General features: G+C 40.1%; 1 long non-coding RNA gene across 1 annotated transcript; it reads left to right on the top strand.

Annotated features, from left to right (window-relative positions):
- The first annotated feature begins 5,062 nt into the window (after window positions 1–5,062).
- Window positions 5,063–8,499, top strand: LOC137149506 (uncharacterized). The gene is made up of 3 exons (XR_010918794.1): window positions 5,063–5,118; window positions 7,898–7,951; window positions 8,386–8,499. It is a non-coding gene; the product is annotated as an uncharacterized lncRNA (long non-coding RNA).
- The last annotated feature ends 13,995 nt before the right edge of the window (window positions 8,500–22,494 follow it).

The raw sequence follows: 22,494 nt of genomic DNA, 5'->3' as shown, positions 1-22,494 counted from the left end.
GGAATAAAACGGTTTGTTTGTGCCGTTAAACAGTCAATACCCAGCAGTTTGCCATACTAACCAGAGTTAAGGATCACTTTAATTCAAAAACAGCACTGATTGGGTCAGCTTAAAAGTAAGCCAAGTTTATTAACAAAAGGAGATAAGATTTTGTCAGTTCAACTATCAAGGATAGAGAGTTCTGTGGCACTTTAAAGACTAACAAATTTAATATTTGCAGGCATAAGCTTTTGAGAGACTTCAGCTCTCTTCTTCAGATGCAGTAATACAGAAAATAGGTAACACAGAGGCATCTTATAGGTATACCAGGTATAACAGGAGGTGGCTAAATTGAGTGGCGTAATAGTGAGATTATAATCATACAGCACTTTGCATGTCGAACAGCAATAATGAGTATTTGTGAAATGTTTTGACATCCTGTTTCCTGAGGCTTCCTCAAACCATTCCCAACCTGTATTGCTCAAGTGGTCCCACAAAGGCAGGTCACAAGCTAGGGATAATTAATAGCATAAAGAGCACAACGTGACCCAATAAAATAACTGTGGAAATGGAAGCAAATTGTGGTCATTTCCCTGCATAGGCTTTGTAGCAAAAGGGTGGCTCTGAGCATGAGCCACCCTTTGTCCTGACTGGCAGATAAACAGGTCAAAAAGGTTCCCTAGCCAGGTCTGGTTGTGTGCTTTGTACCCCACCATACAGAGGGATAGATTCTGGGCTGACTCTACCAATGAACCTTTCATTCCCAGCTACACAAGAATCCTAGATCTAGGAGATATACACATGCCTTCCTATACAGCATCTAGACCTAAGCGACTGAATAAATAAATTCCCCTCCCCGCCGCAAACACTACATCAGCTGCAAAATTACACGCAGCAGTCATATGATAATACAGTTTCCTGAGGATAAGAAGTGACTGTTTGCTCTCAGCCCAGATTCCATGTCCAGGGGTTACTGGCAGGGAAAACCTTAATGCGACTGGAGCATTGACTGATAGGACCTTTGTTCCTATCACAATTCAAGCTAAGGTGTGTGTGTGGGGGGGGGGGGGGGCGGTCTGCAGCTCCTTCATATCTAGCCACAATGAAGGTAGTGTTTGCAGCAAAGGATAACTGTATCTATTCAGAATCAGCACGAGCCACTCTTTGTCCAAACCGCAGACCCCAAGTTCAAATGGATGTGCAGTGGAAATCCACAACTAGAGATCAATGAGAATTGGAATTTCCATCCCATGATACATTTCATATTTCTGAAAAAAGTTTCTCATTCCAATCTGGGACCAAAAAGTTGGAAATGCACAATTTCTTTTCCAGAGTAGCACTAATCCTCAAAGGTTATTCAGATTAAGTGAAATATATACTAAATCATTAGTGAAGGGCGAGGCTGTCTGAGTTCCAAGGAAATATTATTTAGACCACAGAAATATTTTCGTATTGAAAAATCATGTATTTATTTCATTGCTATCCTTTTTGTTACGTTGTATCTAACAGATGATGTAACCAAAACATTCCAGGAAGTAGAATAGGTACTTTTTTCAGAACTCATCCTTCTGTCTTTGCTGAGGGACAGCAAAATGCTAAAGAACATGTAAGGGACATGTTTAGCCTGTCACTTCAGCTTCAGTAGATGTTATATAGTTCATAGGTTCAATATTCACCAGCTGCACTGGAGTGAATTTCACCCAGAATGGTTTGTAAATAAGGAAAGGCATAGAAAGGAAAACCAGAAGACCAATAATATGCTGTAGAACACTTTTTAATGAGAGTGACAAATGGAGTACATGCTTGCCAAATGAAATAATTCAGTATATAAAGAAAACATTTCCAGTGTTTCAAGAAGGGCTACAACAAATCACCCATTCCAAGGTTTTGCATTTCACACAAGATGCTCTTCTTTCTTTGTTGTTGCTGTAGATTTTGATAATCAAGTCCCATTTTCATCTGTTTCTAGTTATTTGATTTTACCCCAGACAGTGTCAAATAAGCCAAAGCATATTATAAGCAGAGAACTAAGCTGGAAAACAATTATATTGCAGTTCTACAGTGAAGGTTAAAATGAAAGAGACTTTCATAGGCCTAATTTCAAGAGCTACCAATTAGAGTTGGTTACAAAATTTCCAGTGGAAAGTTTTTACATAGGAAAATGCCATTTCAGCTAATTATGAAACTTTCCACGGGAGCATCTCAATTTCAATGAAACTCCATGTGTGTGGTGTGGGGGGAAGTGTTTTGACTGTCATAATCAGATATCCTAGGAATTGGACATTTGATTTCTCATTTCAGAGCAACTTTTTGTTTACTTTTTTAAATTTTATTTTATAGCATAATATAATATAAAATCTGTAAAAAGTCAAGAGAAACAAAACTTTTTTTTAATTCCATTTTAAATCTGAACATTCTAATTTGGAGCAAAAACCAGTTTTGACATTTGTGAAAACTTCACTGAAATGGTAATTCTGGTTTCCACACAGCTATAGTTCTGAGCAGTCACAACTTCTATCTACTTGAATTGTGGATGCTCAGTACTTCTGAAACTCATTGTCCCTGAGCTCAGCCATGAATCTGAATCTTATTTTTCATTTCCAGTTTACATGTACTATGGCTATTCATGCTGGGTTTAACATAGCTTACGTTTTTCATAGCAGAATGTATTGGGCAACTGGGAAGAATAAGGATTCTAGTATTCAATGTCAAAGGATGACAAACTGGAATTGTACAAGTTCATGAAACCCCCAGAATCCAGAGATCTTTTGGAACTGAATGATCTCTCAATGTCAAATAGTGCTGAAGATTCCACTAGAGTGTGCTGTGGGAAAGTGGTGAGAATTGGGCCCGGGAATATTGTGATGCCCGGTGGTGAGTCAGTTTCGACTATCGAGTCAGGGCAGTGAACGACACAAGCAATTGGCTTTGGGCGTGGAACCTCACATGGTAGGCCATAGCAAGACATCTTTCTGTGATGAAGATAAACCTGAAACACACAATCTGAGGTTGAATACACAAAATTCACAAAAGTCTTTGGAATAAGAGATTCAAAGTGCAGATACTATGGTTATGTAGATAGATAGGAAGGAAGTGGTGTGGAAAGATGACTTGGTTCCTTAGTTCCTACTGATGTGTCTCTCCCATTTCCTCCTCCTGGTCCTCTTGATTCATTAATCTTTCCCTCTCTCATCCTTCCACCCTCTGTTGCTTCAGTGTGTTCTCTGGACTCTCCTTACCCTTCTTTTTACAGCTTCAGACACTATTAAAAATACTACCTATCACTTAGTAGAGCAACTCTTACCTTTTCCCTGCTCTGTGGAAGTCTTAATTTTAAAACAACACCCATATGAAGTGTTGGGTATTTATTAGCCATGTTTAATAGACAAAGGAATCCAAGCACAGGCTATTGCCCTGGGTCACTTAGTGAGCCCATGGAACAGCCTGTACTAGGACACAGGCACTTCTAGTTGTTGTGAGTATTATTATTTTTAATTTGAATTCCAGTAGCTCTTTGAAGATGTAACAGCTGCTCCTGGGCATTTACAAACTCAAATTAAGAGAGAATCCCAGCTCTGCACAGTGCACAGACTAATTAGCTGGGACAAAGGATGGCAGAAGCGTTCATTATCTGTTTTACGGATGCAATGCTGATGCACAAGGATTCAGAGCTAGGTTTGCAAAGCGTTTTGAGACCTGAGCTCGTTTGGAAATCTGGCCCCAAATAACTTGCCAAAAGTTCCCCAGAAAATCTGTGGCAGAGCCATGATCTAAATGCAGATTTCCTGAATCACAACCCAGAGCTGTAACTGCAAGACCCTCATACTTGTATCCAGTTAGGGCTACATCCTCATCTTGTGTAAATCAGCACAGTTCCGTGGACCTCATTTTAACCACCCCAAATTATACAAGCTGAGGATCTGGATCTGAAATTGCTAGTTCTGCCTATAAAAAGGAAAGAATTGCTATACAGAATCAGCCTGGTGGTCCATCAAGTCCAGTATTCGGCCTCAGATAGTGTCCAGTGACACATATTTCAAAGGAAACCTGGTTCATTATGGAATAAAACAACCATGGGGGGATTTTCTTTCTAACACTCCTGAGGTAAAAATTGCCTTTGACCAGATGAAGGATAATTTAAATATATTCTTTCCAAACTCCAGCTTTTGTGTCTAGCTGTCTCCAAGCTAGCTATTGATCGATCTAATTTCCTTAATTGAAAATAGCAAAAGAGTTGTACCTCAATAGGTATATATGAATGCCAATCTCGAGTTTTATGGAAATATTTAGGGCAAGTTCCTCAAGCTGAAAGTCGACATACCTCTATTGAAGAAATCTGAGGATCTGGAGATATATTTTAAATATAAAACCAGTACCTTTCAGTATCAAAGGACTGAGATTTTAAAAAGCTGTTTAAGGGGTTTGGATACCTAATGCACAGTTAAAATGAGTAAGATGTGGGTGTCCCAAACACTTAGGTAGCTTTGAAAAACCTAGTCTTAATTTTTGAAGCTTGCAGGCACCACTGCCTGAAACTGAATGGCTACAAAAAAGACTCTGTTATGAAAAGAAAGCCCTTAACATTTTTGAGACTCGCATAGCGTTTGTGTAGGATTCAAGTCTAAACTAAAGTCATCACTAAGTTAACATTTAAATAGTCATGAATAAATAACCAAAATGGACTTACCAGCTTCACCTATAAGAATAGATGAGAAGTGAGAGAAGATCCCAAGAAGAATAGATGAGAAGTGAGAGAAGATCCCTGACTGGCTGGTGCTTTTATCCTGCTTCCCAGACAGCCTGGAGGACCTGTGACACCCATGCCACAAGAGGCCCTAATTAGTTACAAAACAAATTTTGCTTCATGCGTAATTCCTCCTACTAATGGAATTATCTTACTTACTGTTTGTGTGGACTAGCATATTTTCAACCCCACACTGTATGGCTTGCATATTATGTTCTGCAGATTTCTTTGATCTTAAAACTTTGTCAAATTAATTCCTGGTATCATTCCATTAACACATTTCAGTTATACTAGGAATTAAGCAGATTTCATTTATTTTATTCTTCTTTTATCAGCTTGAAAACATGAATGGTTCAGGAGAGCATCAGTAGCACTTACAACTCTGAAGATAGTTGGTGAGTTTTATCTGTATTTTATTATTTCTGCCCCTAACTATTTATTATGGATCTAGTAGAATACCCATAGAAACTCATGGGCATCTCTCCAGTGAGATCAGTTGTCTTTGATCTAAGCTAGATGGGTAGCAATTCATTCCTACTCAGAGAGCCAGCACAAGGTCTATGCACTATTTATGTCCCACTTTAACCTTGGAAAAAATAGTGCTTCAGTAGAATTTAAGTGAATGCACCACTCTCTGAAGTTGATGTCCATCCAAAACCTGCAACACCAGCATGGAAAGAGGCGAAAATCAGTGTGCAATCCTAGTAGGACACAAACAGCAAAGAAAATGCAATGATTAGCCAACATCACAACTACAACATACATTCAGCAGGGTATGCCAAAACGCTCTTCCCAATAAAATAAATAAATAAGAATAATGTATGTATTTATTATTAATAGTTTACCATAGCACATAGGGTCCTTAGTTATAGATCAGGACACTTGGTATCAGAACTAAAAGACAGTCGCTGTCTCAAAGAGTTTATAATCTCAGTGTAAGGCAAAAGAGGGATACACATGTATGGGGAAGCTCCAAGAAACAATGAGACAATATTAGTCAGCATGGTAGACGCTGGTCTCAGCACACCAGTGACCCAACTGGTCTTGGAAGTGAAAATAAGCAGTTTATATTGGATGTGAGCGAGAAGTCGGAAGCCACTGGCGGGATGCAAAGAGAGGACTGGCCGTATGCATTGGAGTCCACTTGTTAACTGGATTCTAACCTCTATATGTCATTGTAGATGTGAGCAGAAGGAGAAGAATATAGTGGAAAATGATCATTTATTGCAGGGCATGGCAGACTCCATAGTTAAGAGAGCTGCAGCTTTCAGTTTAAGAGCTGATTTGAAAAAAAATGCTATAAAATCACAAGGATACACAGATTGTCTTGAAGACTGCAATGCCATGAGGGATCTGGGGAGTCGGGGAGGGAATACAGTTGCAGGCCTAGGATCATTTCGCCTCAGTATTTAAAAAAAAAAAAAAAAAAAAAAAAGTTAATTTAAAAATGTTCTGGTACTTAAAAAAAATGTCACCACAGCTAGGAAAACATCTATGAAAAGTAGCAATATAAAACTTATATCATGGACGAAACTCAACAAAGACCAGCCAGCAAAACCATCTTAAAAATTGATTTTTCAATGTATTAGACTGTCATTCTGGATTTATAACGCAATTCCAATGCTAATTCAAGGAAGCAAAAAGAGCACACATGCAGGACATGTCTTAGAGGATGTGAGAGACTGCCAAATAATTCTGTCTAGACAAAATTCAAAGTGCTTTCAAAATCACAGAAAAAATTAAATGAGGTTAAAAAAATGGTAAATCACGTTAGCGGCGGGAAGAGATATTCATGGTGCAAATTTGGGGTCATTGTATCATGATGATTCTGAGATGCAGTTTCCCCACATCCAAAATGATCTGCTTTTAAAATTTTTACATTCTTATAATAGTATTTGCATAGATCAAGGGAAAGTTTGGTGAGTTTGATCCATATAAAACTCTTATCATGGGATTGTTCCTGAGCTCCGGTATTCAAAAGTACCTAGGATCAGATTACAAACCCAATATTTAAGAAGACCTTTAGCACCTCTGCTTACAGACAACTCATGTTTCTGCAAGCTATTTTTTTTAAAGTTGGAATTATCTTTTTTAAGTGGTTTGATAAAGAGGAATTGATCTTTAACCTGTGGATTGAGAGTTGGAATCTTCTTGAGGAAATGGAAATGTGTGAATTCCCTACAGATGTAGAGTTCCTGTGGGCTGCTAAATGGAGTAATGTACTCTTGTATTCCTGTTTCTTCTTAACATCACTACTAGACTATTCACCTCTGCAGATGATGAGGACAGCCAGGGATAGCAACTGCAAGTTCTTCCCATATTCATAGTGTTGAATAGAACATACTGAAAAATATTGAAACTGGGTGACTGGATTGAAAACATGGAATTGTGTAGAGCAACAAGAATACATCCATATTCATAGTACCTACTGCCATCTCTGAGACTAGAATAAAAGTTGCATGGGCGTGTGCAAGAACAGATATTACCTTAATGGTTTATTATTACATTGTAAGAAGTTAACTATTAGTCAGACTCAACATTCTGGAACATCATGAAGCGTGGCTTGGTGACTTTCCCTAGATTAAAAGTTTTGGGATGTTCATTTTGGGTCACAATCTTTCAAAGAGTTACTAATCCACTTAACTTTAACCAAGGGAGTAGTCACGCTGAGTTTAAAGCTTAGCATATGCATAAATGGCTGCAAGAATAAGGCCTTACATTTCTTTTTTTTAATTAAAAGCAAATAATAATGAATTTTGAATCTATAGCTCATTATATAAATAGCTGATGTACCTATATGACTTTCAAACACATTTTTTAAGGTGACACTATTACTCAATTCTAGGAAATCCACATCCAGTCACAGACCTTTAATTGTAGGCTAATTCAATGCTTTGCAGGTATAAACCATGAATGAGGGTTTGTGAAGTGCTTAGAAACCCTTTGATCTGAAGTTGATCCCCACTGAATTTGACTGATCCCCATAGATACTTCATTATGTGAATCAAAGTTTTCTTATTTTCATGACTTTCCAGGTGTAGTTGAGTATGAGGTGGGACCTATTTTGGAGTCAGTAGAGGAGTATAGTTTTTCTGGATTTTGAGAGGCAAGGAGAATTAATAATGGTTAACCTTTCCAGGCATATTTGTTACCTATACCTCTCCCACTTTGTAGCTAGAAGAAAGTGTAATCAAGCCTTTGAAGGAAGGAAAATTGCTACACATTAAGGTGAGTTCTGAAACATATGTAAAGAGAGTAAAATTCACCCCTTGGCAGGAGACCTGCATAATTCTATTGACTGCTTAAGGGACCTGATTAGCATCTAACTTCAGAGTTTGGGTATGGCAGAGACCTGGCGTTTATTGTCCCTAAAAATTTGAATTTCAGCCAGGGCGGTTTGTAAATAAAGAAGAGAAGTGAAAGAAAAACTAGAAGACCAATAATATGATGCAAGATAATTTTAATGTGAGTGAGAAGTGCAGTACAGACTTGCACAATGCAATAAAGTAGCTTGTTTAGAATTTCAATAGGGCTACAACCAATCACCTTCTCCAAGGTGGTGTATTTTATACAAGATGTTCTTCTTTCTTTGTGATAACTGTACAGTTTGACAATCATATGCTCTTTTATAAATTTTGTGTTACTTGTTTTATCCCTATCAGCATCGAATAGCACAAAGCACAATTTATGAAGACAAAGAAGGTGAGAAGCCACTAGGTCAGAAATCTAAGATAAAGCATAACATGAGAAAGACACATGTGTGCTTGATTTGAAGAGGTGCTGAGCACTCACAACTCCCTTTGACTTCAGTAGTCATGGATGCTCATCACTTCTAAATCCCGTGAATCTGTATCTTGTTTATCATTTCCTTGTTGTTCCTTCACCATGTTTATTCCTGCTGGGTTTAACATGGCCGACATCTCTCGTAATAAGGGCTGCAGTATCCAGTACCCCAGGATGAGCCCCCGGAACTGAAAGAGCCCCCGGAACCCAGGTAGCCCCCAGAACCGAAAGAGCCCCCAGAACCCAGGTAGCCCCCAGCACCGAAAGAGCCCCCGACACCGAAAGAGCCCCCGGAACCATATGGGCCGAAAATTCCAGTTGGTAGCGAGGATCCCACTATGCTATGCTGAGGACAAGTGCCAAGAATTGGGCCTGGGAATATCACTTGAACAGGAGGTGCATAGACCACAGCAGTTGAGTCACCGCATCGTCTGACACACACGTCGTTGTAGACCTCAGCACATGGTTGTGGGCATATTGGTGGCCAACATGGTGGCGGGCATGGCGGCGGACATGGAGGCGGGCATGGAGGCGGGCAATCCTTCTGTGGACATTGAGGCGGGCATTTTTTCGGCGGACAATCTTTGGTTGGTGTCTGCGAACCTTTTATATAGCACTCGTTGGAAAACATCTTTCTGCAGTGGAGGGGAACCTGAAATATAAAGTAGGGAGTAAACAAAAGACAAACTGCCAGGGGAATAAGAGATATGAAGCTCTGCTATTGTGGTAATGGGTATAATGTAGGAACCTGGATAGTTAGATAGATGTATAATGAAGGAAAATGATGACTTAATCCCTTGATGTATAAAGCCTTCATTGATGACCTTTCTAGAGATCGCTATTGTTTTATCCTTGCACCATCTGCATCCATTCATCTTTCTTCTCTCCCCACTCTCTGGTTCTTGAGCCTGGTTTCCCACAAGTGCTAAGTAGTCTTCTTTATTTCAAACACAGATGATAGTAATTCTATCTAGAACTTACATAGCATCTTTCATTTTCACAGCTCTATGCACCAATTACTGTCACAAAATCCATGTGCGTAGTGTACTACTCATGTGAATTAGGTTTTTGTTATTCCTGTTTCACTAGAGGGGAAGTTGCAACAGAGACAGCAAATGACTTGCCTAAGGTCACTTGTTGAATCATCAAGGGAACAGCTCGGACTAGAATCTTATTATTAAAATTTGAATTCCAGTTGCTTCTAGAAGCAGCATCTGAGGGCTCATTGATACTGTGTTCCAGTCCAGACGAAGGGGGGGTCTTAAGTGTAAAGCATGCCATCATGTTGCACTTTCATTGCCCGTGTACATTCTGCTGGCGCAAACTACAAGGTACCTAAGTTGCAAAGACATTTCCTGCCCTGAAGTGCTTAAAAACTAACTAGGCAAGAGAGAGAATGGGAGGGAGGAAAGTTGATTATCCCTGTTTTATGTCTGGAGAGCTGATTCACAGAGGTAATGAGGGCTAGAAAAATCTGTACAAGTCCCTGTGTAATCAGTGGTGCAATCAGCCTGTTTACAACTGATCTGGATATAAAAATACCAGTTCTACATACGATGTAGGAATTACTGTACGAGATAACACCAGCTGCCTTCTAAACCAGTATCCGCTCTGAGTAAGTATTCAGTACCAGCTATTTCAAAGGAAAGTAGCAGTCGCTGAAGTGGTCTATTAGGGAATAAACTACACATACAGGAAGCTTTTTTCCTAACATCCCTAAGGTAGATCCTGATTTTGCCCTGAAGAAGCACAATTTATTTCTGTTGCAGTCAAATTATGGATTTGGATTCTGTTTAGGAACTAGTAGGAAAGGGATAGATAATGAAACAGGAAATAGCATACTGCCACTAAAGGGGTATATGATAGAGGTCTATAAAATCATGAATGGTGTGGAGAAAGTCAATAGGGAAGTTTTCACATAACACATGAATCAAGGGTCACCCAATGAAATTAACAGGCAGCACACTTTAAAACAAACAAAAGGAAGTACTTCTTCAGACAACACACACTCAGCCTGTGAAACTTGTGAAACATGTTGACATGGGATGTTCTGAAGGCCAAAAGTATAACTGGGTTAAATTAAAAATTAGATAAGCTCCTGGAGGATAGGTCCATCAATGGCTGTTTAATCAAGATGGTCAGTGATGCAACCTCATGCTCTGTGTGCCCCTAAAGCTTTCATTGCCATAAGCTGGTCCTGGACAATGGGGTGGATCACTAGTAATTCCCCAATTCTGTTCATTCCCTCTGAAACATCTGGCACTGACCACTATCAGAAGACGGGACACTGGGCTCGATGGTCTTGACCCAGTCTGGCTGTTCTGTTTTTATCTAATTTATCAGTGAAAGCTAAATTGAAAGGAGCAATACATGTATACTTCAGAAGTTCTATATGAAATCCAATATCATTGTTTTATTTAAAAAGAAATTAGGGCTAGATCCTTAGTTTGCAAAGACTGTTAACTCCATTGAAGAGAGCAGAGGATGTGTAACCATATATACACATACAGACACACAAATAACACATACCCATACATTATTTTTTTAAACAATGATTAATACTCTCTAGAATTAAAGTACTTTGAGGAGGAGGTTTTCAAAGTTGCTCAACAGATTTTCACTCCCAAATTAAAGTTAATAAGAACTGAGTGCCCCAAACACCTATGTCTTTTTGAAAACCCCAACCTTAATTTCTAAAGTCTGCACAAAGCAATGACTACAACTAAATAATTAAAATGTAACTATCTCAATGCAAAGAAGGAAAATCCTCTCACACACCAAATAAAACAAATAAACCCCCGTTGATTGCCTAAATCAAAAAGTATTTTATCAGGATTCATTTCCAAGTAAGTAAGGATCAAACTTACCAGTTCACCGAGGCGACTGAGTCAAGAGAAGTGGTTGGAACAGCGCTGAGTGGTGAACGCTTTTATACTATTCCTCTGACATCCTGGACAATGTAAGACATCCTTTGTGCCCTCATTATTTACAAAACAAATTTTGTTGCACGTGTACTTCCTCCAGCTTATTGCTTTGTTCACTGCCTGTGATTATCAGTCAATTATCAGTCCTACATCATATATCATGCAAGTTACACCATACGTTACACCCTGCGGGATTTTTTTGTTTTAAAATTGTTTGTGCCAAATAAATTTCGGGTATCATTCCACTGACCTCATTTGCGACATTGCAAAAATTAAGCTGGCTCCATTGATTTAGGGCTGTGTAGTTGGTGTTTTTTGTCATCCTTACTATATGAAGGTAGCTCAGAGCTGGTTCAGTAGCACAATTTGCTGTTATGCACAGGATTCTATTTTAGTCTTTTAAATCCAGGCTACTATCTAGTTGGGGAGAAAGTAGAGTTTTCCTTGCACTTCTTAAGAGGGTGGGGGTTCCAACTGCTTAGCATCTCCACCCCCTCACCATTCACTATGTGTGTGATACAATACCCATAGAAATCTACAGACATCTTTTCTGTGACTTCAATGATCTTTGAATCAGTTCCGAGGGGTTGTATTCCACTCTTGGGGAGATGGTCACTACAAGACTTTGATGTCTCATTTAAGTCCTACATTGGCCTTCAAAATATGGCTTTCATGGAACTTCAGTTTTCCATAGGCCCTTGTCTAGGCCCTTTCCAGAAAGTGTACTACACTCAGTGATGAGAGGGAATTGTGCTCTGAAGTGACCTTAGTTATACTAAAATGCTTTTAGGCTCATCATACAGCAAAAGAGGGCTGCCAGTTGTAGATTTGAGCCTGACTACTTGACATCAAAGTTTGCAGTGGGTGAAAGGAAACTAATGTCATGGGTTGTTTTACAGCTCACGATTAGTCTTGAACCTACAACTCTGTCCAGGACCCATAGCAAATGGGACAAAGTAAGACTCTGACCATATTGGGAGAGCAGCCTGGATTCTCCTTTTTGAGAAAGCCACTGCACGATCTCTGAAATAGTTTAGCACTTCAAGTTGAGCTTCCTCTAAACTGGGAGAAAGGAAGAAGGGAACACTCTGTGAAGTCCCCTGTGGACCTCTCTGTGCACATGTAGGGATATAGGAATTATCAGAGTGATCAGTACTAGCTGCTCCACAGGGATTTACATGGAGATTCTTATGTGATTATGTGGAACAGAAGTATGCAGCTATGAAAAAACACTAAGATAAAAAATGAATACCCCCTCAAAAGATAGCAAGGTGCAATCGTCTCCAATTTAACATATTGAAGGATGAAGAAGAGAGGCACCCAAACATTTTTTAAAAAAATGTTGGCCTTCAACTGTCATAGCCTTATGACTTAAACACCAGACTCTCCTTCTTCACCTTTCCCTTATGCACCAGAGCTAAATGCATGAGGTGCTGGGATGTAATGAAATGTTGTGGGATATTTAACTAGGCATGCCAGTTGTAAATGGAAGACCCTTTCAGAACATAGACAAAGTTTAAACAGCTTATCAATAGAGCTGGGATTTTCTAAAATAAATTATTTGAAATAAACTGTTGTCAATTGTAGGTATCATCAAAGGGTGTGGAGTTGTGCGGATTTGCTCCAGCGGAGAATCTCGCCCATAAGCTTTATGAAAACAAATGCAAAGCTGCCTTTTAATTAAAATAAAATGATAATTTCAATTCAGTAAATCATGATCTAATTATGAGAATGAGATTAGTGACCTTGCGTGTACATTTTTCAGTAATGCTGTTACTCAATGCATGGGTGTCTAATGCCAGTCATATCCATTTAATATTAAACTAAAACAACACTTTGCATATCTAAACCTTTAATGAGTGTTTGTGAAGTGGTTTGAAACCTTTGAAGCCTCATTACATTCCCAACAAGTTATTACTCAAGGAATCCCCCAAACCACACCTCATTACTGAGGGATAATTTATGGGATACAGATCAGCATTTTATTAAACAAGAATGTAAACAGCTGGAGGAGGGAAATGATCATATGTTTTCTATCAAAGGGCAGGTGCAGGTGAGTCACACTTTGCTCTGAGTGGCAGACCCCAAAAGTCAAACCGGCAGCCTAGCCTGGAGAGTTCATCAGACCTACCAAAGTCTGTATCCTTGGTTGTACCAAGCACTTTTTATCCCCATGCAGAAGGTTAGAGCCACCACAGGAATAGGTTCTGGGTCGTGTCTCCTGGTAAGTCTTGTTATGCCAGCTGAACAGAGTTCCTGGAATCTATCCAGCAACCCTCCCCATCAAATCCAGCACAAATGGTCACTGCCCTGCTCCCCTGTGAGAATATGTGGAGTTAGAGTGGGTTAAGGAAGAGAACAACTGAGTTGAATGCAACCAATAAAGGGACCTTATTGATTTACCCAGGATCCCTCAGGCTGTGTCTAAACGTACTGCCATGAGTTTTGTCTGTGATTTGTAGCCTGAGGGGTCTCAGCCTCTGAGTGCACAACTAGAGACCCCTTTAAAACAGGACTGTGTTTCGGACAGTGCTGAGCACGCACTCTCTGAAAAGCAGGCCCCTTTAATGGTCTTAAATTGGGTGCCCAATGTCACTGGCCGCTTTTGGGAATCTTTGTCTTTAAAGCACGATGCTGTGAGATTTTATCAGACTATCCATCCTCTCCTCTACGTATCAGTACTAAATTCACAGGGAACGGGGGTGGCTGAAGGTCAAGGGCATCTGAGCAAACTGCTAAATCAATGTGCAGACTTGCCATACAAGAGATAGACCAGTCATTGCCAACACTTGCACAGGTAAACAGGTCACTGATAGAGTTGGGAGTACCCGAGGAAAATATTATTTGGCATATGGGGCAGATTTTACTCTGTGTGTCGACAATGAAATCTCTAAATAAATACAAAGTTACATTTGGGTGTTCACAAAAGTCCTCATTGTTTTGGTGGCTCTTCTCAGGCAGAAGGGGATACTGGTGTTCCTTTTCCTGGATGACATTCAAGGCATAGTCCTGTCTGAGGAAAAGTTCCCTTGAGTGACTCAGACCACAGTTCAGACATTTACACTTCAAAAGTTATATATAAAATCCAGTCTCTATTAGGTTTGTAAAAAGTACTTGGGGCCAGATCCTCAGCGATTAAAATTTTGTTGTCGCTCCATTAAAGCAGCAGCTGTGCCACATTTCCACGTATAGGTACATAAACACACATCATATCTGCATATATATTACTGTAAAAAAAAAGGACCAAAAGCACTCTTCGGTACCAAAGCACTTTCAGACTGATATTAATTTTAATTTGGAAATGAAAATATATTGTGACTTTAAAACTATGATGTCAATGTCTCAGACCCCAGCCTTTACTTCTAAAGTTTGCACACACCAAAGCCTGAAACTGAATTCAAAGCAAACAGATGTGTGTGGCACTTCCCCTGTTTTCCTCAACCCCCCCAGCCCAAAAAACCACGTTAGATTGTTAAAATCACAGTATTTGCAGGATTCGGTTCAATATGAAAACTTCAGTTTTGACCATTACAAAGGTCAATATGAGATTTACCCGGTTCCCTCAGGGTAATAATGCAAGAGAAGTAGTTAGAACAGTCCTGGGTGGCGAGCGCTTTTATACAATTTCCCAGACAGCCTGGAGGAGCGGAGATCCTAATTAGTTGCATGAGGTTTAGGTATAAAACAAATTTTATTGCAGCTATAAAAATTTTTATTGTAGGTACAACTCCTCCAAATTATTATTTGCTCACTGCTTGTGGTTATTAGTCCGTTATCAGTCCTGCATAATACGACATGCACATTACATGTTTTTGTCATTTTAAAACTTGGTGTAACAGATTAGTTTTAGTTTTGATAATTCCTATATCCCTACATCTGCACAGAGAGGTCGACAAGGGACTTCACAGAGTGTTCCCTTCTTCCTTTCTCCCAGTTTAGAGGAAGCTCAACTTGAAGTGCTAAACTATTTCAGAGATCATGCAGTGGCTTTCTCAAAAAGGAGGATCCAGGCTGCTCTCCCAATATGGTCAGAGTCTTACTTTGTCCCATTTGCTATGGGTCCTGGACAGAGTTGTAGGTTCAAGACTAATCGTGAGCTGTAAAAAAAACCATGACATTAGTTTCCTTTCACCCACTGCAAACTTTGATGTCAAGTAGTCAGGCTCAGATCTACAACTGGCAGCCCTCTTTTGCTGTATGATGAGCCTAAAAGCATTTCAATAGAACTAAGGTCACTTCAGAGCATAATTCCCTCTCATCACTGAGTGTAGTACACTTTCTGGAAAGGGCTTAGACAAGGGTGTATGGAAAACTGAAGTTCCATGAAAGCCATATTTTGAAGGCCAATATAGGACTTAAATAAGATATCAAAGTCTTGTAGTGACCATCTCCCCAAGAGTGAATAGTGAGGTGGTGGAGATGCTAAGCAGTTGGAACCCCCACCCTCTTAAGAAGTGCAAGGAAAACTCTACTTTCTCCCCAACTAGATAGTAGCCTGGATTTAAAAGACTAAAATAGGATCCTGTGCATAACAGTAAATTTGCTACTGAACCAGCTCTGAGCTACCTTCATATAGTAAAAGTGACAACAAACACCAACTACACAATCCTAAATCAATGGAGCCAGCTTAATTCTTGCAAGTTTTCAAATGAGGTCAGTGGAATGATACCAGAAATTTATTTGGCACAAACAATTTTAAAACAAAAAATCCTGCAGGGTGTAACATATGGTGTAACTTGCATGACATATGACTGATAATGGACTGATACTCACAAGCAGTGAACAAAGCAATAAGCTGGAGGAAGTACATATGCAACAAAATTTGTTTTGTAAATAATGAGGGCACAAAGGATGTCTTACATTGTCCAGGATGTCAGAGGAAGAGTATAAAAGCGTTCACCGCTCAGCGCTGTTCCAACCACTTCTCTTGACTCAGTCGCTTCGGTGAACTGGTAAGTTTGATCCTTACTTACTTGGAACTGAATCCTGCTAAAATACTTTTTGATTTAGGCAATCAATGGGGGTTTATTTGTTTTATTTGGTGTGTGTGGGAATTCCCCTTCTTTGCATTGAGACAGTTACGTTTTAATTATTTAGGTATAGTCATTGCTTTGTGCAGACTTTAGAAATTAAGGCTGGGGTTTTCAAAAAGATATAGGTGTTTGGGGCACTCAGTTCTTATTAACTTTAAGGTGGGAATGAAAATCCATTAAGCGATTTTGAAAACCTCCTCCTCAAAGTACTTTAATTCTAGAGAGTATTAATCATTGTTTAAAAAAATAATGTATGGGTATGTGTTATTTGTGTGTCTGTATGTGTATATATGGCCGCATCCTCTGCTCTCTTCAATGGAGCTAAACCATCTTGCAAACTAAGGATCTAGCCCTAATTTTTTTAAAATCAAACCATGATATGGATTTCATATATAACTTCTGAAGTATACATGTATTGCTCCTTTCAATTTAGTTTTCACTGATAAATTAGATAAAAACAGATCAGCCAGACTGGGTCAAGACCAGTGGTCCATCAAGCCCAGTGTCCCGTCTTCTGATAGTGGTCAGTGCCAGATGTTTCAGAGGGAATGAACAGAATTGGGCAATTATCAAGTGATTCATCCCATTGTCCAGGACCAGCTTCTGGCAATGAAAGGTTTAGGGGCACCCAGAGCTCAGGTTGCATCACTGACCATCTTGATTAAACAGCCATTGATGGACCTATCCTCCAGGAGCTTATCTAATTCTTTCTTTAACCCAGTTATACTTTTGGCCTTCAGAACATCCCATGTCAACGAGTTTCACAGGCTGAGTGTGTGTTGTTAGAAGAAGTACTTCCTTTTGTTTGTTTTAAAGTGTGCTGCCTGTTACTTTCATTGGGTGACCCTTGATTCACGTGTTATGTAAAAACTTCCCTATTCGCTTTCTCCACACCATTCATGATTTTATGAATCTCTATCATATACCCCTTTAGTGGCAGTATGCTATTTCCTGTTTCATTATCTATCCTTTTCCTACTGGTTCCTAAACAGAATCCAAATCCATAATTTTACTGCAACAGAAATAAATTGTGCTTCTTCAGGGCAAAATCAGGATCTACCTTAGGGATGTTAGGAAAAAAGCTTCCTGTATGTGTAGTTATTCCCTAATAGATCACTTCAGCAACTGCTACTTTCCTTTGAAATAGCTGGTACTGAATACTTTCTCAGAGAGGATACTGAGCTGGAAGGACAGCTGGTGCATAGAGGTGTGAAAATGAACCCCATGCTCAGGGCACCCCTACACCTCTGACTGCTAGAAGCTGGAAGTGGAAGACAGTGGAAAATGAAAGATACTATGTAAGTTCTAGATAGAATTAGTATCTTCTGTGTTTGAAATAAAGAAAACTACTTAGCACTTGTGGGAAACCAGGCTCAAGAACCAGAGAGTTGGGAGAGAAGAAAGATGAATGGATGCAGATGGTGCAAGGTAAAGCAATAGCGATCCCTAGAAAGGTCATCAATGAAGGCTTTATACATCAAGGGTTTAAGTCATCATTTTTCTTCATTATACATCTATCTAACTATCCAGGTTCCTACGTTATACCCATTACCACAATAGAAGAGCTTCATATCTTTTATTCCCCTGGCAGTTTGTCTTTTGTTTACTTATATTCTTTATATTTCATATTTTATATTCTTTATATTTCAGGTTCCCCTCCACTGCAGAAAGATGTTTTCCAACGAGTTCTATACAAAAGGTCAGCAGCAGAAACCAACTGACCCATGTCAGAAGCAGAAACCAACTGACCCATGTCAGAAGCAGAAACCAATAAAACCATGCCCGCCACGATGCCCGCCTCCCTGCCTGCCTCCATGCCCGCCTCCATGTTGGCCATCAATATGCCCACAACCATGTGCTAAGGTCTACAACGACACGTGTATCACACAGTGCGGTGACTCAACTGCTGTGGTCTATGCACCACCTGTTCGAGTGATATTCCCAGGCCCAATTCTTGGCACTTGCCCTCAGGATAGCATAGTGGGATCCTCGCTACCAACGGGAATTTTCGGCCCATATGGTTCCGGGGGCTCTTTCGGTGCCAGGGGCTCTTTCGGTACCAGGGGCTACCTGGGTTCCGGGGGCTCTTTCAGTTCCGGGGGCTCATCCTGGGGCACTGGGTACTGCAGCCCTTATTACCAGAGATGTGGACCATGTTAAACCCAGCAGGAATAACCATGGCGAAGGAACAACAAGGAAATGATAAACAAGATACAGATTCACGGCTGAGTTTACTGGATTTAGAAGTGATGAGCATCCATGACTTCTGAAGTTAAAGGAGCTGTGAGTGCTCAGCACCTCTTCAAATCAAGCACACATGTGTCTTTCTCGTGTTATGCTTTATCTTAGATTTCTGACCTAGTGGCTTCTCACCTTCTTTGTCTTCATATATTGTGCTTTGTGCTATTCGATGCTGATAGGGATAAAACAAGTAACACAAAATGTATAAAAGAGCATATGATTGCCAAACTGTACAGCTGCCACAAAGAAAGAAGAACATCTTGTATAAAATACACCGCCTTGGAGAAGGTGATTGGTTGTAGCTCGAATTCAAATTCTAAACATACTACTTTGTTGCATTCTGCAAGTCTGTACTGCACTTCTCACTCACATTAAAATTATCTTGCATCATATTTCTGATTTTCTGTTTTTTCTTTCACTTCTCTTCTTCATTTACAAATCCCTTTGGGTGACATTCAAGTTTTTGGAGACAATAAACGCCAGGTCTCTGCCATACTCAAACTCTGAAGTTAGTTGCTAATCAGGTCCCTTAAGCAGTCAACAGAATTATGCAGGCCTCCTGCCAAGGGGTGAATTTTACTCTCTCTTTACATATGTTTCAGAACTCACCTTATTGTGTAGCAATTTTCCTTCCTTCAAATGCTTGAGTACATTTTTTTCTAGCTAGAAAGTGGGAGAGCTATAGGTAATAAATATGCTTGGAAAGGTTAACCATTATTAATTCTTCTTGCCTCTAAAAATCCAGAAAAACTATACTCCTCTACTGACTCCAAAATACTGTCCCCCACCTCATACTCAACTCCATCTAGAAAGTCATGAAAATAAGAAAACTGATTCACATAAGAATGTCCATATTGGCTCAGAACAATGGTCTTCGGACATTGGCCAGTGCCAGCTGCTTCAGACCAGGCCGATTTTGAGTCATCCATTTCCTGTTGTCCAATCCCAGCTTGTGCCAGTTGGAGGGTCAGCGACACCAGAGCATGGGTGTCCGTCACTTATCATCTTGGCCAATAGCCACTGATGGACCTATCCTCCGTGAGCTTATCTAATTCTTGTTTGAACACAGTTATACTTTTGGCCTACACAACATCCTGTGGCAATGAATTCCATAGGAGAACTGCACTGTGTGAAGATGTACTTCCTTTTGTTTGTTTTACACCTGCTGCCTATGAATTCAATTGGATGATCCCTGGTTCATGTGTTATGTGAAGGGGTAAATAACTGTTCCCTTTCCACACACTATTCATGATTTTATAGACTTCTATAACATCTCACCTTAATAGTCTTTTTTCTAAGATGAACCCTTCCAGTCTTTTTTATTTATTCTCTTATGGAAGCTGTTCCATATTCTTATTATATTTTGTTGCCCTTCTCTGCACCTTTTGTAATTCTAATATATTTTTTTGAGATGGGGTGATCAGAACTTCAAGCAGTAGTCAAAGTGTGGTCATATAACGGGTTTACATAGAGGCATTATGACATTTTCTGTTTTATTATTTATCCTTTTATTCATGGGTTTTAACATTCTGTTAGTTTTTTTTAACTGCTGCTGCACACCGAGTGGATGTTTTCATAGAACTATCTATGATGCCACCCAAAGTTCTTTCTTGAGTGGTAACAGCTAATTTATCAGACACTACCCAGAATCTGTTCTGAGGGTGGCTCCATCCCTCTGAATGAGTAGGAAGAACAGCTTGGTACAAGCAATGATCCAGACATTGGTAGGCCTGATGGAATCACTGGCTGGTTTGATTTTTGGGGTTAGAGCAAAGAATGACTTGTCTGCACCAGACCTTTACTGGAAAAATATCATTATTTCTTCCTTCTGATATTTACATGCTCTCCTCTTTAAAATCAAGTTGCAGCCTGCATCTTATCTCTAAATGTTGAGGTATGGTTTGGGAGATCTCCTGGGCAATAACACTTCACAGGGATGTTCTGAGACTCAAAAGAAGAGTTTTCAAAACATTTCAAAACACTTGTTTATGGTAAATACATGCAATGTTTTCTATTATTTTCATATTAAATGCATGTGACCAGTTTCAAATGCCAAAGCACTGAGTAATAGTCACTGATGTCATTCCCCTAAGGACGTTGTGATTTATAGCTAGTTATTTCTGTTTAATGAAAAGGATGTTTTGCATTTTTTTTCATACAAAATCCTTCTTAAAGCTTCTGGGTCAGATTCTCAGCATAGTTCAAATAACGTATTTTAGGAAACTCCAGCTCTGGCAACAAGCTATTTTCATTTTTTCTAAGTTCTAAAAGGATGGTCTGTCTACAAATGGCATGTCAATGAGTATATTCAGCAGGCACCAAGTAGCTTACTCAATATTTCCCCTGGCTTTCCATTATAGCTCATCTTAGAATCATAGAATATTAGAGTTGGAAGGGACCTCAGGAGGTCATTTAGTCCAACCCCCTGCTCAAAGCAGGACTAACTTCAGCTATATCATGCCACCCAGGGCTTTGTCAAGCCTCAGCTTAAAAACCTCTAAAGATGGAGATTCCACCACCTCTCTAGGTAACCCATTCCAGTGCTTCACCACCCTCCTAGTAAATAACTTTTTCTTAATGTCCAACCTAGACCTCCCCCCCTGCAACTTGAGACCGTTGCTCCTTGTTCTGTCATCTGCCACCACCGAGAACAGCCTAGCCCCATCCTCCCTGGAACCCCCTTTCAGGTAGTTAAAGGCCGCTATCAAATCCCCCCCTCATTCTTCTCTTTTGCATACTAAACAAGCCCAGTTCCCTCAGCCTCTCCTCATAAGTCCTGTGCTCCAGCCCCCTAATCATTTTTGTTGCCCTCTGCTGTACTCTCTCCAACTTGTCCACATCCTTTTTGTAGTGGGGGGCCCAAAACTGGACACAATATTCTAAATGCGGCCTCACCAATGCCGAATAGAGGGGAATAATCACTTCCCATGACCTGCTGGCAATGCTCCTCCTAATGCAGCCCAATATGCCATTAGCCTTCTTGACAACCAGGGCACACTGCTGACTCATATCCAGCTTTTTATCCACTGTTACCCCCAGGTCCTTTTCTGCAGAGCTGCTGCGTAGCTCGTCGGTCCCCAGTCTATAGTTGTGCATGGGATTCTTCCTTCCTAAGTGGAGGACTCTGCACTTTTCTTTGTTGAACCTCATTCGATTTCTTTTGGCCCAATCCTCCAGTTTGTTTAGGTCACTCTGTATCCTATTCCTACCTTCCAGGGTATCTACCAATCCCCCCAGCTTAGTGTCATCTGCAAACTTGCTGAGGGTGCAATCTACCCCGTCCTCCAGATCATTAATAAAGATGTTGAACAAAATCGGCCCCAGGACCGACCCCTGGGGAACTCCGCTTGTGACCGGTTGCCAGTTAGACATGGAGCCATTGATCACTACTCGTTGAGCCTTTGCTCTAACCAGTTCTCTGTCCATTTTATAGTCCATTCATCCAACCCATACTTTAACTTGCTGATAAGAATACTGTGTGAGACAGTATCAAAAGCTTTGCTAAAGTCAAGGTATATCACGTCCACCGCCTTCCCTACATCCACAGAGCCAGTCAGCTCATCATAGAAAGCAATCAGATTGGTCAGGCATGACTTTCCCTTGATGAATCCGTGTTGACTGTTCCTGATCACCTTCCTCTCTTCCAAGTGCCTTAAAATGGATTCCTTAAGGACCTGCTCCATGATTTTTCCAGGGATTGAAGTGAGGCTGACCGGTCTGTAGTTCCCTGGATCCTCTTTCCTCCCTTTTTTGAAGATGGGCACTATATTTGCTTTTTTCCAGTCCTCAG

The sequence above is a fragment of the Emydura macquarii genome, unplaced genomic scaffold (assembly GCF_026122565.2).
Source record: "Emydura macquarii macquarii isolate MOO-44397 ecotype Brisbane River unplaced genomic scaffold, CSIRO-AGI_Emac_v2 contig_759, whole genome shotgun sequence".
In the NCBI taxonomy this organism is placed as follows: domain Eukaryota; kingdom Metazoa; phylum Chordata; order Testudines; family Chelidae; genus Emydura; species Emydura macquarii.
The sequence above is the reverse complement of the archived record's forward strand: the minus strand, read 5'-3'. Positions and strand labels throughout refer to the sequence as shown.